This window comes from Mustela lutreola, chromosome 4, assembly GCF_030435805.1.
Source record: "Mustela lutreola isolate mMusLut2 chromosome 4, mMusLut2.pri, whole genome shotgun sequence".
Classification (NCBI taxonomy): Eukaryota; Metazoa; Chordata; class Mammalia; order Carnivora; family Mustelidae; genus Mustela; species Mustela lutreola.
The window spans coordinates 178,783,448-178,800,637 of record NC_081293.1 but is presented as its reverse complement, the minus strand read 5'-3'; the positions used below and the strand labels follow the sequence as shown (position 1 = coordinate 178,800,637).

The window sequence follows — 17,190 nt, the reverse complement described above, 5'->3', positions numbered from 1 at the left end:
CATCACTCCTCCTGGACTCAGCCCCTTGTTCGTAACATGAGGGAGGTGGAATAGACAGTCTTAAACATGCTTTCCTACTATAAAATCTATTTTACTAGAAGGAAAAAAAATGTTCTATGTGCAGCTATGAAGATACACGTTCTCAATGCAAGCATTTTTCAGGAACTAACTGAAAAGGTGAGCCTGACTTCACAAGACCTGTCCAGGAGATGAAGCTATCAGAGCAGACTCCTTCTTAAAATCCAGCGAGCCTGGGAAGAGGTCACCCTGAGCTGATAAAGACATCGAGCTCACCCCTTCGGCAGCAGCGTATGGCCTGGGAGAGCAGCCATCCATCCGCAGCGCTCTCAATCACACACGCCACTGCGGAGGCGAGATTCACGGCTCCAGCGGCAACAGGCCAGTGTTATCCAATATGCATGAAATCAAAGTTTTCATCATTTCCAGTGGTCAAAGGCCAGTGAGTGATAAGTCCCAGAATACAAGGATTAATGAAGGAGTCATTAAAACCCGGCATTAAATCACTCCTGTAGCCAATGCTGAGAGTGATGTCTGTAATACATTACAAGGCTGATTAGAAAGAAACAAGTTCCAATTTAGAAATGAATTACCTGATTTCTTAAAAAATTGACTGGATGGCTATCACAGCAATTTTGTTATTACAGAAGAAAGAGAGAGTGGGTAACATACAAGTTATGTCATGGGTAGGAAATGATCATCTCAAAATTGCAGGTAACAGAATCTGGGAATAAATAACTTCCTAAAGGCAGTAAGATGGAAAAGACACCGGCCAGATTTTACTTCTTTTTAAATTCTGAGTGTGTGTGTGTGTGTGCGCGCCAGCACCTATGTGTATTGAAGCGAAGGCACTGTTAACACTTTATGCCCAGGAAACAAATTTAATCTGGAAAGAATAACCACATTCTGATTACAGTCTGAGAGAGGACATGAGCTGATACCAATGAACTATCTTCTCATACACAATGAGCACTGTCTTGTTGTTGAACATAATCTGTCAATGTGAAAAAAGCCCTCAACATATACTCTAAAGATAAAATAGGGTGAAAAACAGGGGACTGGCTCAGGTGGGCGAGGCTCTGACCTACTTTAGTTTCCACAAGTTTCTGACTAGGAGAAACAGAGCTTCCAGAGGCTTCTGCTTTCTTGTTAAGGGTTCTGTCCTAGGGCAGCGCACTAGTTAGAAAAACAAATGCCACCAAGTAGATGCTTGAGTGGAGAGAATCCTTTATAGGCAAAAACTTTCAACTGCACCCTCTCAATATGCAAAGCTCATCAGTATAGGCAAGGTCATGGAGAATACTTCCAATTCAAACAATCCAAACCAAAACAGGAATACTTCTTGTTCTCCACTCTCCCCCTCTCTGCTAAGCTACTGTGGGACAAGACTGATACCTCTCCCTGAAAACAAGTCTTGAAGGATTCTCTGAGACCAGGTAACATAATGCAAATTCTTATGTGTTATAATCAGATAATATTCAAAATATTTAACATATGGCACTGGCTAGAGTTTGTCATACCTGTATATATCAGCTGAACATAAGCCTTATTTGTAAAAATAGAAAGGTATGCTAGAAAAAAGCCAGGATCATAAATGTGGCTGTATCTAGAAGGGTATCAGGATAATATAGCAAATCATTTGAGGGTAGTAGTATAGATTAAAAGCTGCCAAATAATTATGCCTCAGTCATCAAAACATGCATCATTAATTTCAGATGCATCAATCTATACCCCAAAAAAGAAAACAATGAACTCTAGGGCTTCTTAAATATTTAACTATTGACTTGAATCTTTAATAAACCCCATAAATGGCAATTATTGAGTCTAACAAATAGATTATACTTGAATTTGTTTGATCCCCCACAAGTATTTAAAAGATACAGTTTGGGTTAGTTAGCAACACCACCACCAACAACAAAGATACTAACAATACCTTCCACTGCCAAAGACTTCTTCTTAAGGAGAAAAATAAGAACAACAACAAAACAAACAGTTGTCAACTAGATGAAATCTATGAATTAGATAATTACAGAGAGAGGTAAAAGAATATTAGAGGTCTAAATTCGAAGCTCTTGGGGCACCTGGGTGGCTCAGTGGGTTAAGCACCTGTCTTTGGTTCAGGTTATGATCCCAGGGTCTGGGATCCCTGGGATCCCTGCTCAGCAGGCAGTCTGCTTCTCCCTCTCCTGCTCCCCATGCTTGTGCCTGTGTGCTCTGTCAAATAAATAAATAAAATAAAATAAAAATTTGAAGCTCTTTCCAATGTTGCGCCTTGTTATTTTAGGTAAACAATTTAACTTGCAGTCATGTCAGTGGTGAATGGCAGTGAGGCCACTAAGTCAACTGGCAGTGATAACTAAGAGTTAAGTACTTGGAATAAAGTCTGATTCTGCAAATCCACAGACTTCCAACTAAATCTAGTGTTTATGATCAAAGTCCTGGGGAGGAAGGTCTACATAAAAGAAAAAATCCCTGGCTAGCTCTTTCACAGTCAACACGAAGAGCCCTAGGCATTTCTCAGGGCAATCGGCCTAAGTGCCACAAGAGCAGGGGCAAAAGAAAGCCCTGCCATGAGAACAGAAAGTGGGAGCTGGGACACCCCGCTGCCATACTAAGGCTGGCCCCCACCACGCACACACAGCCGGCGTTAGGGGGAGGCAGTAAGAAGCGCCGTGCCTTGAGGCTGGACGTGAGCAACTTCTCCTGGGGCTCTGAGTGTTGAGCCCGCAAAACAAGGAGTACTGATGCTGTTGACAATGCATCTGCCAACGACCTGGTCAGCACCAAGCCCCTGGTGAAGAATGGCATCATGCTCACAGATGGCACACCTCCCACACCTTGCAGATAGTGGCAGGAGTCCCACCATGCACTGCCCCTGGGCCGCAAGAAGGAGGCCTAGCCGACTCTGGAGAAGGAAGAAATTTTAAACAAAAAACAATCAAGGAAAACTAAGAAATATGATGAAAGGAAGAAGAATGCTAAAATTAGCAGTCTTCTGGAGGGGCAGTTCCAGCAACTAGAACATCGCTTCAAGTCCAGGCCAGTGTGGCTAACTAAGCAGGTGCTACGAGCTGGAGGGCAAGGAGCTAGAGTTCTATCTGAGGACAATCAAAGCCCGGAAAGGCAAATGAATCTTCTTCCCTTCTATCTTCTTCTATCTTCAGTCACTAATAAAGGTGTTTTTTGTTCTGGGGAGGAAACAAAATCCCAAAATCCATACCTGGACTTTCTGGAAAGCCAACAGAAAAACGACCGGCTTCATTCACTGCTATGACTTCTCTAACCCCACAACACACCCCTAGCTGAAGTTCTCTTTCTTAAGCATCTGAGAATAGGTTTAAAGAAACTTTAGATTACTAAAAAGAGATACTAAGAGATTAAAGAATATTAGCAACGCTGTTTGTTTCTTTCTCCTTGAAAAAAGGCCAGATAGGGGCCTTAGGAAAAGAGGGTGGGTGAATGACTTACCAAGGTCACGCTACATGCTGGAGGCAGAGCTAGAAATAACCATTACCCTCTTAGCCCCTTCACTGCTCTACCACTCTGTCCTTATTCTAAATAAGCTGATATGACAGAAGTTAGTGGAGGTAAAAGGCTATGTTCTGGGATCAAAACTGATCTGAGAAAAAATACATTTATAAAGTTTGTTTTATTCTTCCTATTACCTGTATCTATACTTATCCGAGAACAGAGAAGAATGTTGGTTTTGGAACTCCTGTTTTTTCTAGACTTCTTTTCATAGTGCTTATTAATATTGGCGGCACATTAGAATCACCATTCAAAATATCAATGCCAGGCCCTATGCCAAACCAATAAACCCAGAATCTCTAGGGGTAAAGAACAGTATTTTGAAAAAAACAAATGGGGGCGCGGGGGGGTGAGCAGAGCCTGGGTGGCTCAGTCCGCCTTCAGGGCAGTCCAGATCCTGGGATGGAACCCTGCCTCAGGCTCCTTGGCTCAGCAGTAGTCTACTTCAAACCCCTCCTTCCCCTACCCTACCCATGCTTGCCCTCCTCCCCTGCTTGTTCTCTCAAATAAATAAAATCTAATTAAAAAAAGAGAAGGAACAAATAATGGGTACCTAGATTTTCAATATGGGGCACCACTGGTTTTTTTTTAACTGCCCCAGGTGATTCTGTCATTTAATTTTGAAGAAAAGTACCAGACAGAAAGGTTCAACTAATGAATTCTCTTTTTCCGAATTTCAAGAGCACTGATTTCTTTAAAAATTGACTGGATGAGGGGATGCCTGGGTGGCTCAGTTGGTTAAGCAGCTGCCTTCGGCTCAGGTCATGATCCCAGGGTCCTGGGATCGAGTCCCGCATCGGGCTCCTTGCTCGGCAGGGAGCCTGCTTCTCCCTCTGCCTCTGCCTGCCTCTCTGTCTGCCTGTGCTCACTCGCTCTCTCTCCCTCTGTCTCTGACAAATAAATAAATAAAATCTTTAAAAAAAAAAATTGACTGGATGAGTAACCTAACATAACTTAAGGCCCCCAGAATTATAAATTTATTAAAGAACCTGGCACTCCCCAAAGAACAAGAACCTAAGAATTGTGGGTAAGCAAAGACCAACTTCTGGAAGTGGTTCAGGAACAGCAAATTTGTTTCTATTGGTTCAATTTAGGCCACAGTGAGACAAGTGAGAGGTTGCGAGAGCAATCAGAGAGAAGATTCTTCAGAGTCATCATCTTTGTCTCTTCAGAATGGAACTGCTAGTTGCCATGAGGCATTTTCTAGGCAACTGTGATCAGCTCCCTCCAACATTAGGCATCACTTGGGGAGGGGGAGCTTTCCGCCTTTCAGAGGAATAAGGGACAAATAAACAAACTCGTGGCCATTATGACAAAACCAGGCCTACGTACCCAGTTTATTATTAGCCTGACATTAAACACCACTTAAAAACAAAACAAAACCACCCGCCCACACAAACACACACCCCACGACAGAAAATTACATAATGGCATCTGGAATGATCTGCTCTGACAGTGAAAGTAGAGCCAGCCAAATCACAGAGGTCTAGTAAAGACCAAAATGTGCATGAGGTAACCCTGGAAAGTCATTTTCAAGTCCTCTATAGTTTAGGCAGATGTTGAGACACATAAACAATGCTTTGTTAGGGGAAGAAGTCCAAAATAATACTCTAGGTTCTAGAAGGTTGTCACACAGCTCTGAGAAATACCAAGTCATTATTAAGCAGAAGAGTAACTCTATGTTCGTTTAGCAAACCCAATCATTCTAGAGAAGTTAGAAGAAAATTATCTTGGCACAGGTTGCTTCTTAGGGTGGAAGCTCAAGAGAAGTTTTGTCATATGGGTCAGAAAGAAAAAAAGCACCCAGTAAAGAATTCTACTACCTGTCCTGTTACAGATTACAGTCCACAATCCAGTCGGCGGGCACCACAGGAACAGGAGAGCGAGGTTCTTATTCCCCAGAAGCCATTGGCAACTGGACCAAGCTCAACGTCAGTGTGGCTATGGTTCAGAATATGTAACTGCTTTAGATTTAACTGCTTTCAGAATCTCTGCAAGTAAAAACTTGAGAATTGAGTCTCCACTTACAGAACTAAGTCAAAACCAAACTGTCTTCTGGTGGTCAACATTTTTCTCTAAGAATTAGAAGACGAAGTACTTTTTCATGAACTGATTCGTAGCTCTAATATAATCAACAAATGAGCCCCACAAAAAGGCTAAGGATTTTGAAATTCCTTCTTCTCTCCTACTCTTTGGGGAGGGCAGGGTTATTCCGGTTCCTGGCTTTGAAACACAGTAAACTACTACAGGACCTTTGTGGTCAACCCTCACTCAATGGTCTGATCTCTCCACAGACACAGGCTGTGCTAAGTGGTAAGTGAAGGAACAGTTTCAGTGGGAGTTTTCTGAGAAAGTGGTGACAAGAATAAATGCTCTGTATAACTGCTTCTTAAAGAAAAAAAGTGATTTTGCAATCAATGCCAACATGATTGGGGGCAGGGGCTGGCAAAGAAGAGATGGTCTAACAATGATCTAACAAGTACAACAGAATTCCCCTTGCTGTTGACCTAATATGTGATGGTTTATACATCACAATTTTAACATAATAGAAACTTACATTAAAGCAAAAGTCTGCTGAATCACAGTTGATATGTTAAGCAAACATATCAGAAATCTAAAAGGCTCCATGTAAAACCCACACTGGGAACTTGATAGAAGTTCCAAGGGACTCCTGGGTGGCTCAGTGGGTTAAAGCCTCTGCCTTCGGCTCAGGTCATGATCCCAGGGCCCTGGGATCAAGCCCCACATAGAGCTCTCTTTGAAGCAGGGAGCCTGCTTCCCTTCCTCTCTCTGCCTACTTGTGTCTCTGTCAAATAAATAAATAAAATCTTAAAAAAAAAAAAAAAAAGAAGACAGTCCCAAGTTTCCTTTACCTGTTAGGAAGTGCATGCTGTTATTAAACATCTCCAAATTCTATCACACACACTGACTTCAAAGGTCCAACTATTTCCTCTCTCCAAGTTCTACCTGTTGTAAACACATTTTTACTGTTGGCACAAAAATTCACATCACAACAGAGCGCATCACAACAGAGAGAGTGATTCAGTAAGTTCCACAAAATACAACTTCCAGTAGAGCTCTTCACATGCGCGGGCACAGAATAGCACTTTCTAAAACACTAAACGTTAGGAGCCCTCTGCCTTTTCAACCACTTCAGATATAGAGATAGGCAGGTCACTAGCCACAGCACTGCATCCAGACAGGGTGCTTCCGAGCACACCTCTCGCTTTGAAAGATTTTTTTTTTTAAAAAGTAGGTTCCAGGGCGCCTGGGTGGCTCAGTGGGTTAAGCCGCTGCCTTCGGCTCAGGTCATGATCTCAGGGTCCTGGGATCGAGTCCCGCATCGGGCTCTCTGCTCAGCAGGGAGCCTGCTTCCTCCTCTCTCTCTCTCTGCCTACTTGTGATTTCTCTCTGTCAAATAAATAAATAAAAATCTTTAAAAAAAAAAAAAAAAAAAAGTAGGTTCCATGCTTACTGTGAAGCCCACTGTGGAGCTTGAACACAGGATCCTGAGATCAAGACGTGAGCAGAGATCAAGAGTCGGACGCTTAACCGAGTGAGCTATCCAAATGCCCCAAGATGTTTTCAATAATTACTTTTAGTAAGGGATAAATTGTATGTGCATTAAACTTCTTGAAACATGAATACCACTTGTACCAGTATGCAAGTACTTATCAATAATTACTGTATTAACATAGTGCACTTTTAAGATTTAGAGGAGGGATGCCTGGATGGCTCAGTTGGTTCGGTGTCTGCCTTCGGCTCAGGTCATGATCCTGGGGTCCTGGGATGAAGCCCTGCATGGGGTTCTCTGCTCAATGGGGAGCCTGCTTCTCCCTCTCCCTTTGCCTGCCACTCTGCCTACCTGTGCTCTCTCTGTTAGATAAATAAATAAAATCTTTAAAAAAAAAAAACAGATTTAGAGGAAAAACAGATATAAGTTAGCCATCAAGGTAATTTTTTTTTAAGTTGGGTATTCATCCTTTCTTTCTTTCTTTTTTTTTAAAGATTTTATTTATTTATTTGACAGAGAGAGATCACAAGTAGGCACAGAGGCAGGCAGAGAGAGAGAGAGAGAGAGAGGAGGAAGCAGGCTCTCTGCGAGCCCGATGGGGGACTTGACCCCAGGACCCTGAGATCATGACCTGAGCTGAAGGCAGAGGCTTAACCCACTGACCCACCCAGGCACCCTTCATCATGGTAATTTTTAAGAAGGTGAGAGAAGAGATAAATCCAACTGAAGGGCCTGGCATGGAACAATAAAGATGGACTACTATAGGGGCGCATGGCAGCTCAGTTGGGTGAGTGTCTGACTCTGAATTTCAGATCAGGTCATGATCTTGGGGTCCTGGGGTTGGCCTCACATCAAGCTCCATGCTCTATGGGGAATCTGCTTGTCTCCCTTTCCCTCTGCCCCTCCGCTACCTCTCTTTCTATTATAAATAAATAAATCTTTTTAAAAAATGGACTACTACAAAATCTAAGCCATAATCCAATGAGGAATTTTGTTTTGTTTTTTAATTAACCTATGGGCCACTACTATGTACCAGGCATTTCTTGTATTTTATTTAAGCTAATACTTAGAACATTCTGTGAGGTAGCAGTTTACCACTGGATTGGATTAGCCAGAAGAGTGTGAAGCCAGGAAGAGTGTGAAGACTAAGAAGAGGATGAAATGTAAAAACATTCAATAAAAAGTCCTTAAAATTAAAAAAAAAAAAAAAAGAAGAAGAAGAAGAAGAAGTTTGAGTGGAGAAAAAAAAGCCAGAAGTGTGTGAAAGAGGATAAAGAAAAGAAAGAACAAGGGAAGGCTGACTGACTTAGTCAGGAGCATGCGATTCTTGATCATGAGTTGAAGCCCCATGCTGGGTACAGAGATTATTCAAATTAATAATAAATGAACTTTAAAAAGAGAGAGAAAGGACAGAAGTCACTAAATATGACATTACATCAATGGTTACCAGTCAAGTTCAGAGGCTTGGAGCTGATGTGAGAACTTGACTGTTAGGTCTTAGTAAATATGCTGAACATTTAAATGCCTTAGTACATTTAATTCTTACAACCACTCAATGATGTAATTTATATCTAAATTACATACGAAAAAAACCAAGGCTCAAGATTGCACAGCTGTTTGGGAGCAGGGCTGCAGTTTTACTTCACATCTGTTCATCTGTTCATCTCTAAGCCAACAACAACTTGCCTTAGACTTCATGTCAACACTAGGCCAAGAAGTCAATTTTCCTGTTCCCAGATTCAAATCTCAAGAAATAACCAGCACTCAAAAGGAATACCCCCCAAGTAAAAGCTATTACACTAGCATGATTAAACAATGGATAATTTCCCTTTATTTCCTAAATTTTTGAAAACATTACAGTTTTTTGTGGTTTTATTTATTTTATTTATATATTTTTATGATGTTCAGTTATCCAACATATAGCACATCATTAGTTTTTGATGTAGTGTTCAATGAGTGCATATATAATTTTTTATTACTTAGGAAAAAAAAATCAATTCACTCAGTATGAACTGGAGCAAATCTCCTATATAAGGCAGCATCACGACTGGGAGATAGCAGAATCTACAAAAACTCCATTCCTATTTACCTTATCACTTTGTACTATGCTGGCCATGAGAATTGTAAAGAGAAAGGTGCAGAGATATGGCATATAAAAGACACAGAATTTTTGCTTATTGGTAACCATGTCAAATGTGCCATCTCCTTATCACACCAATTGCATTATCCAAAAGAATAAAGAAAGAATGCTTGAGGGAGGTCAGAATGGTAGACTGAGAACTTATGTCCACATGACATCCTTTTTAAGGTCCCACTGAAATGACAGAAAAGACAGATATGGACAATAATAGAGCCCTAATGGTGCTACAAAATAAGAAAGTATGTTACCAGCATATCAGAAAGTTTGCACAAATTCTGAAAGACAGAAAGCAGATGGGATCTGATTGGTGGAGTATTGGCAGTGCCTCAAGGGCCTTTATTGACAAAATACAAAGCACCACAGCGAGGAGGCTTTGGGAACATCATTTAAGCAATTAATCAGAACCTACATTCAAAACAGCTAGATGAGCCCGCCTCTTTCCTGCCCCTATGATTCCCCACAAAGTTATTAAGAGCAGAGTGTTCTGACCCTTGGCAAATACCCAAGAAATAATCTCCCAGCAAGCATAGGCATTTCTTCTATCACATACCATTTGTGTTCCTGAACAGTTCACATTCTATAAAACCACCCAAAAGCCCCAAAACAAACAGGGCTTGAGAAGAATAACTGAATTATGTGTAGACTACTTAAACTCTATGGAACTTTCTAGCCCAAGTGCTAGCAAAAACAACCTTAATAAAAACAGGGGTACAGTTAAACTTCTACTGGCAGAGAAGCCGTAAATCATAGGGCTCCCATGCTTTCTCTTCCTTCTAGGGGGGCTTAGTTTCTACTAGAGACAATTTTAATCAAAATATAAAATCCAACTCCGGCTGTAGTCTTCTTTATTAATCCACTGTTTAAATACTGGAGAAAGTGTCTTCACAGCTTTTCAACTACCCTAGCAGGGTGCTACTGAGGTTAACCAAGCAGAAAGCAGAAGGACACTTAGGTAGTCATGACTTACACTAAAGGAAGTTGCTGTGGTAGATTTCTCTTCACATTCTGAGATTTTTCTAAGTCTCTCTATTGCGAAAGCTCTCCCTTTAATTGGGAGAAGGCTTACTTACCGATTCAATATTTTAAAGTATCTGGGAATATCGTTTCTAAACCAACATGACTTTAACATTATGTCAGTGAGATTCCCCAGATTACCAAGGTCATGTATAGGACATTTCATGATTATAGAACAGAGGGTAGGTGATTTAACCAGGGAAGGACCTTAGAGGGAGGCTCTGTAAGAAACACAGAGGCACAGCATTTTACACCGAGTCACATAATCACATCACATCTCCTTCTCACTCCACCCCAATGGCAGTGAGTTTTAGTGGGGTCTGAAATTTGCCTTCTTCCTCCGTGTTTCAGACACCCCACAAAGAAGGCTTCCCTGATACTCTCTGCTTCTCTATGCCCTGTCATGGCAGAGACATCTTGGGGAGGCAGGCATACACAACCGCGAGGAATGGAACACCATCCACCCCCAACCTGGTCCTTCTTTCATGTATATAAATCAAGGTTCCCCAAATATCTGAGGATTTATGAAAGAAAAGAAACAAAATAAACAGAACATGGGGGATAATTGAGTGGAAGAGGGTTTTTAAATTTTAAATACTATTTCTCAGACAGAGGAAGTATTATATTTGTGGAGTAGGAACAGGATGCTATTAAAACACTTGAACAAAAAATTTATGTATGAGTGCTGAAATAAAAAGCAATTAAAATAGGCTAGATTGGGAGAATCACCTCTGTGAATTTCACAGCAGAAGAAATCATTTCATTTCAGAACTACCAATACACTCCTAAAGCTTAACACAGAGCTTAGTACACACCAGGCATTTTATGACTACTTGATAAATGAACTAATGAGTAAGTGAATGAATGAGATGAGTGAATAAGAGAGTGAGAATGAATGAAAATGACTCAATAAGCATGGCTGGCCAGTGAAGCAAGCTGAAAAATAAAGTTGAAGACAGCTCCTTTAGGTGGAACAAAAATGCAAAGGCAGTCTTTAAAAAAAAAAAAGGGAAGAAAATTTAGAGATTCAAAGCACAAGGTACAATACCAACAGAATTTCTAGAGTCAGAGGCAAAAGTGAAAGACAGTAATTCAAGAACTAATAGAAAAAAAAAATTACAAGATGAGTGTACAGCCCATTGAGTACGCAGCAAAAAAGGACACACCTAGAAATATTTTAATAAATTTTCAGAAAACCAAAGATAAACATAAAATTGTAAAATCTTCCAGAGTCAGAAAAAATAAAAATTGTTAAAAAATAGAAATGTAAGGGAATGGAGATCGAATTCTCATAAACACTGGTGAAGCAATAGAACAACAGGCCTTCACTGTTCTTGGGAAAATAATTTTGAATCTAGAATTTCATAGAGAAACTAACAATCAAGATTATAGGCAAAATGAAGACATTTTCAGACATGCAGAAATTCAGAAGCTTTACAACCCACACATGTAAAATCCAGGTTCTTCACCAAATCTAAAGGAAATACCACAAAAAGACTGAACTGAGATACAAGTGGCAGGTGCAAATGAAGAAGTACAAAATGGGGGCACCTGGGTGGTTTAGTTGGTTAAGCATCTGACTGAGTTCAAGCCCCAAGTTGAGCTCCACACTCAGCGTGGAGCCTACTTAAAAAACAACAACAACAAAAGAAGTACAAAATGGAGGAAGAGACAGACATACACACATAGAGAAAACCACACAAAGGGAATTAATTTAACATTTCTCTGGGGATAAAACAAGATAGAATTTCTGTTTCTGTAAGGTCTTCTCACTCCACCATACTAGGTCCAACAGTAACTTAGAATTGCTATGGTATGGGGGTAGAGGGTAAAATTTTGGGTTAAACTTACAAGCAAAGCTTAGAAGACAATTACACTGACAGAGGAGTAATGTAATAAATCTTGAAACAGAAGAAAAACTTTTTATTACTTTGAGAGCAAAAGAGAGTTTGTGCAGGGGTAGGGGGTATAGAGGGAAGGAGAGAATCTCAAGCTGACTCCCAGCTGAGTGTGGAACCAGATGACTGGGTGGGCTCAATCTCATGACCCTGAGATCATGACCTGGGCTGAAATTGAAAGTTGGACACTTAACCAACTGAGTGCCACCGAGGCGCTCTGGAAGAAAAACTTTTAAAAGGAAGAGAGAAGTGTGAAAAAGGGAGCATTCTAACTTTCTAATCTTTCAGAGAGGGAAATATTCGATAAAGTTATTCAGAAACAATAAACTGAACTTTGTAAAGTTCACTAATGGTAAAACTTAATATAACAAAATTGGGGGTTAAAGGAAGGAATAGTGAAAACATTCAAAAATATTCATCTTTCGGGGCACCTGGATGGCTCAGTGGGTTAAAGCCTCTGCCTTCAGCTCAGGTCATGATCCCAGGGTCCTGGGATGGAGCCCCGCATCGGGCTCTCTGCTCAGTAGGGAGCCTTCTCCCCTCCCCCATCTCTACCTGCCTCTGCCTACTTGTGATCTCTCTCTCTCTCTCTGTCAAATAAATAAATAAAATCTTAAAAATATATATATATTCATCTTTCATATAAGGAAGCTAAAAGAAATAAATCACAGTTAAACATTTTTTAATTAGTAAAATTAATTTATAAAGCTGTAAGGATAACTGTCCAAAAATTAAAAAGCAGACACGGCTGAGAAGTGAGCATCTATGTTTCCATGGGAGCATCTGCGGGAGGCAATGGTCCAGTCAGTGACATAAATAATGTCTCCGTACTTCCTCAGATGCTAAAAGAGCATCTTCAGGATGCTGTAGGCAGCTCTAAGTAAGAACACTAGGTCCAGAAAATTGGGTTTCAAGAGGCCACTTTCTTCCTATGTTTAGCTTGGAAGTGAGATACTAGTATGTTTTAAAATTTAAAAACTTGAGAGACAGGAGGTTTGGCCTGATTGTGAAAGCCTTAAAGCTATAGAAAAACACTCAAGCCAGAAAAACTAAAGATTGTAGGACACTTATTCCTACTGTGGCAGAGAAAAACCAAATGAGGATTCAAAAAGGATTATTCTAGAAGAAGGACTAGACCTGACTTCAAGCTTCAGTCACTTTTAGAAGACTTTAGGAAAGAAGTATTCCTGCAAACTGGAACTAAAGAAAAAGAAAAAAGAAGCAGAAGTCTCATTCCTTGCAAGTGTGATTGTCTGGTTTACATAAATATAATACAAGACAAGCTCTGTCTATGAAGAATCCAAAGAGACACAAAGAAAGTTTAAAAGGATGGCTTTGAGGCTACTGGATGATTGTCATTAGAACAAAGAGGTAATGAAGATGTCCCAAGTCCAAAAGATCTTTGACAATACCTCTGGGAACAAGGCCCCATACTAGTGTGGGCATCAAGGCAGCAGACAGCAAAAGGGCAAGGCAGAAAAGCAGTAGAGCGAAACACGGTTTCAAAAAGAATGTTAAGGGGGAAAAAAATCCACCCCCCAAAATAGGACATTGTACAAAAACAGGCATTTTCTAATTGTTCCTGTCCTACAGTTTCATCTCTATGCCATTTCTTCCCCAGAACAGGTCATGCCAATGGTCTCCTACCATTGTGAAATACTTCACATGAGAAACACTGGGAAAATATCTTAAGTGATACTGTATCTGCTGGATCTGTTAGAATTTTCCAGGGCTGGAATGGCGCTAAGTGTGAATGTGAGTATATGAGGTTTCACCCTCAAGTTGTATTTTTTAGGTGCCTCCTTATAAATGTGAGCAAATTTTCACACCTTTCTTTAAAAAGGTGACATGCAGAAAGAGTGAGCAACCAGTTAATACATTATAATATGGGTTTGCCAAATTGGAGCTCCAAGTAATTGGGAAGTCCAGCACAAGAAAAGGTCACCCCAGAAAAATCTCACTCTTCAAGAAGGCTCTGACAATAAAGAAAGAACGAGATTTTAATCACTGAAGCTAATTACATAGAAGACTAAATCACAAGAAGAGTTATTTAAGTGTCTTAAATACAATAAAAAGTAATTAACAGGAAGCGCCATCTTGACAGCTTCATGTCACAAACCAAGCCTAAAAGGCTCAGCTAATTCCCAGCCCGGGACCCAGAGAAGGAGAAACAACTCTAAGTTTGATCTTTTTATTTTTTTATTTAAACTGTTTTGATTAACAGATAACAACTCTTGCCAACTCTACAGTGAAGTTAATCAAGAAAAAAATTTTAATCTATTAGAAGGATGATGAATCTCGTTTTCATTGATTCTCTAGAGGGCAAGAGATAGGAACAGAAGACTGTCACACAAGAGGTGCCTCACAGAGATCCTGTGACTCAACTCCCTCCCCTACACACCAAAAAGAAAAACAGAAGGACTAGACTGAACCCTAAACGAGGGCAGAGCAAATTCACACACTTTGACACGTGAAATACACCAAAAAATGTGCTCTGAAATAACTGCAAGAGACTCCACCTCATCCGCCTCCCCCGCCTGGTTAGCCTGTGATCAGCAGCTCCAGAGAAGCTTTCCGCAGCCAGAGGAGCCTAGCTTATCTCAACAACAGGAAAGCCTCTAGATGCTGTAACAGCCTGTATTTTGGTATACAAGCCTACAGAGGATGATAGGCATAATTTGTATCAGATGACTTCTTAATTCTACATTTCTACAAGCTTGAACACAGACGGCCTTTCAGAGAGCTGATGCATTATTACTAAAGGAGCTCTCCGAAATGACCTTCCCTGAACTGACCTGTACATTCTAGGATTTTACCCGATGCTGGTGCGAGGGACTGAGGGCCACCAGACCTGTGCACTTCTGTCCCAACCTGCTGGGCCATTTCTTTCTGTCCTCATAACTATTTATACTGGTTGTGCTTGTTTTTTTTTTTTAATTATGTACTCCATCAAATATTTTTATTAATAACTGAAATAGAAGTAAACACAAAAAGTGTGTTTATGAAAACAGATGAGTACTACTAAAAGGTTTAATAAGATGAATGGCTTTAAAATGGCTGTGAAATAAATGAGGGGGATGTAAATCACAGACATCTAGGGTTTCATAATTAGTGTCCTTAAGTACTCATTCTAAAAGGGAAGATCAAATGGTGGATTTACTTTGCCACCATCAAAGATTTGGAAATATATGTATATTTTTATGTTTAAAATGAAATGAAAATATTTTAGATTAAAAAAATCCCTTCTCTAGACAATGTTTTTGAATAATTAACCATTTCACTCAGAAAGAAGGCTGTTAGTATATCTAAATTCTATTAGCTGAGTATTTGAATGTTATTTATTCATACAACTTTTTTATAATATTATTTGGAATGATTTGCAAAAGGACAGAAAATTCAGAAGAATAAAAACAAAATCAAGGCAAAGGGAAAAGTAAAGAGAAGCTATGAGTAGGAATAGAACATAAAAAGTGTAAGAAGCATTAAAAGGTTCATCTTCCAGAAACATCCTATCCTTGGCAAGGATGTCCCAATAACCAAGCAAAAAGGGAAAACTATCCAATACAATTTCTCCAGTACTGATTATATAATAATAAAATCAGGGATCAATAGAAACAACTGTCCCAGTATTCCCTGTTATGCTTCACAAAAGGATGCAATATAATAAATAATTCAAAAACCTACTGAAACTCCAACCATATGTTGAATACTGAGACTACAACAGGGAATATAAGTGACAAAAATCCCTATCTTTAGGGAGCTTATGGTCCAGTGAGAGTTTGTCTCAAAAGTATCCATAAATCTCAGTTATTTCTCCTGAAGGCAGCCTAGCAGTTGCTTCACACAGTTTAGTAGAAACAACTCTGTGAAGAAACTCATCATGCTTCCCAAGCACCTTGCTAGGCTGGTCTAATCAAGGGGACAATTTAGGTATCTGGAAGAATCGATATCCTGGTAAATACTTTGGTAAATAATACCAAAATAATATTCCTTATAATCCAGTTATAACAACTGAGAGGTAGAGAGAGGTCAAGGTTACCACCTCTGACATGAACCTGAAATACAGATAGTCTATGCTGTCAGTTAAGACCCATCAACTTGTGTTAACCAACCAAACTGAAAAAATGATTGATACCTTCTTATGAAGGCTTGAGAACCTGACCAAAACCTTGGCTGCACAGAGAGCCACCTAACCTCTGCAGAAAGGATTGCTAGTCTGAAGAAGTAATCTCCATTAAAGCCAAGATCAACACAGTAGAAAACTCAAGGTTTCATGGCATGGAGCATGCCCACAACACTCTACTATGGAATTCTTAAATGAACTGTTTCAAACTGCCCTATAGAAAGAAAAATCTCTGTAACACACTCAAATTATGCAAATTTTAAATAGTGTGCATTTACTTTAAGAGTAGACCTCAGTGGTAACTAAATGAAATAACCTACTCTAGTGGATTGTCAAACATGGGTGGAAACATCTTGCAAAAATAAAGATGTGGATTTTTAGAGTACTGACACTTGTTTTTTACTAGCAAATTAGATAGCAGGAGCAGTTATTTACTGACAGGACTCCTTGTTTGTGACAGTTAAAATTTTAATATACAGGAACACTAACTTCCCAGCTCTCCATGATAGAGTAGCATGCATCTAGCTCCTGAGAAGTACTGCAAAATGGAAATAATCATTCGTGCAATTTACACAGACAGAAAAATGACCAAAATATGGCCTAATCCCTTCCTTGTCAAAAATATTAACTGATTTGTCAAGATTCTGCTTCTAATAAAGCGTGTCACTTGTGATGGTATTAAGGTAGTGACAACAAAAGCCTGTATTGAGTTCCTCTCCACAAAGTCTCACTGTTGTGTGAACAGTAAGGTTTATATAAATACAGGAGTGCTAACAGTGACCAAAAATAGTTATTGCCGAAGTGTGACAGTGCGAATGAACAGGAAAGGTTCTTCTTTGGTACCAGAGCTTCTGGAAGGTAAATTAGCTGCTAGAGCCTCTCTTTCCTTTCAGAGGCACACAGCAGCTTAAAGGGGTTTCTCATAATGCGCTCCATTGTACTTTCAGTAAGACAA

General features: G+C 39.9%; 1 protein-coding gene and 1 pseudogene across 1 annotated transcript in view; one reads left to right on the top strand and one right to left on the bottom strand.

The window, feature by feature from the left end:
- Positions 1-17,190, bottom strand: part of SND1 (staphylococcal nuclease and tudor domain containing 1) — a 414,504-nt gene that overhangs the window by 210,523 nt on the left and 186,791 nt on the right. The gene's annotated exons all lie outside the window — the stretch shown is intronic.
- Positions 127-3,149, top strand: LOC131830033 (small ribosomal subunit protein eS8-like; annotated as a pseudogene).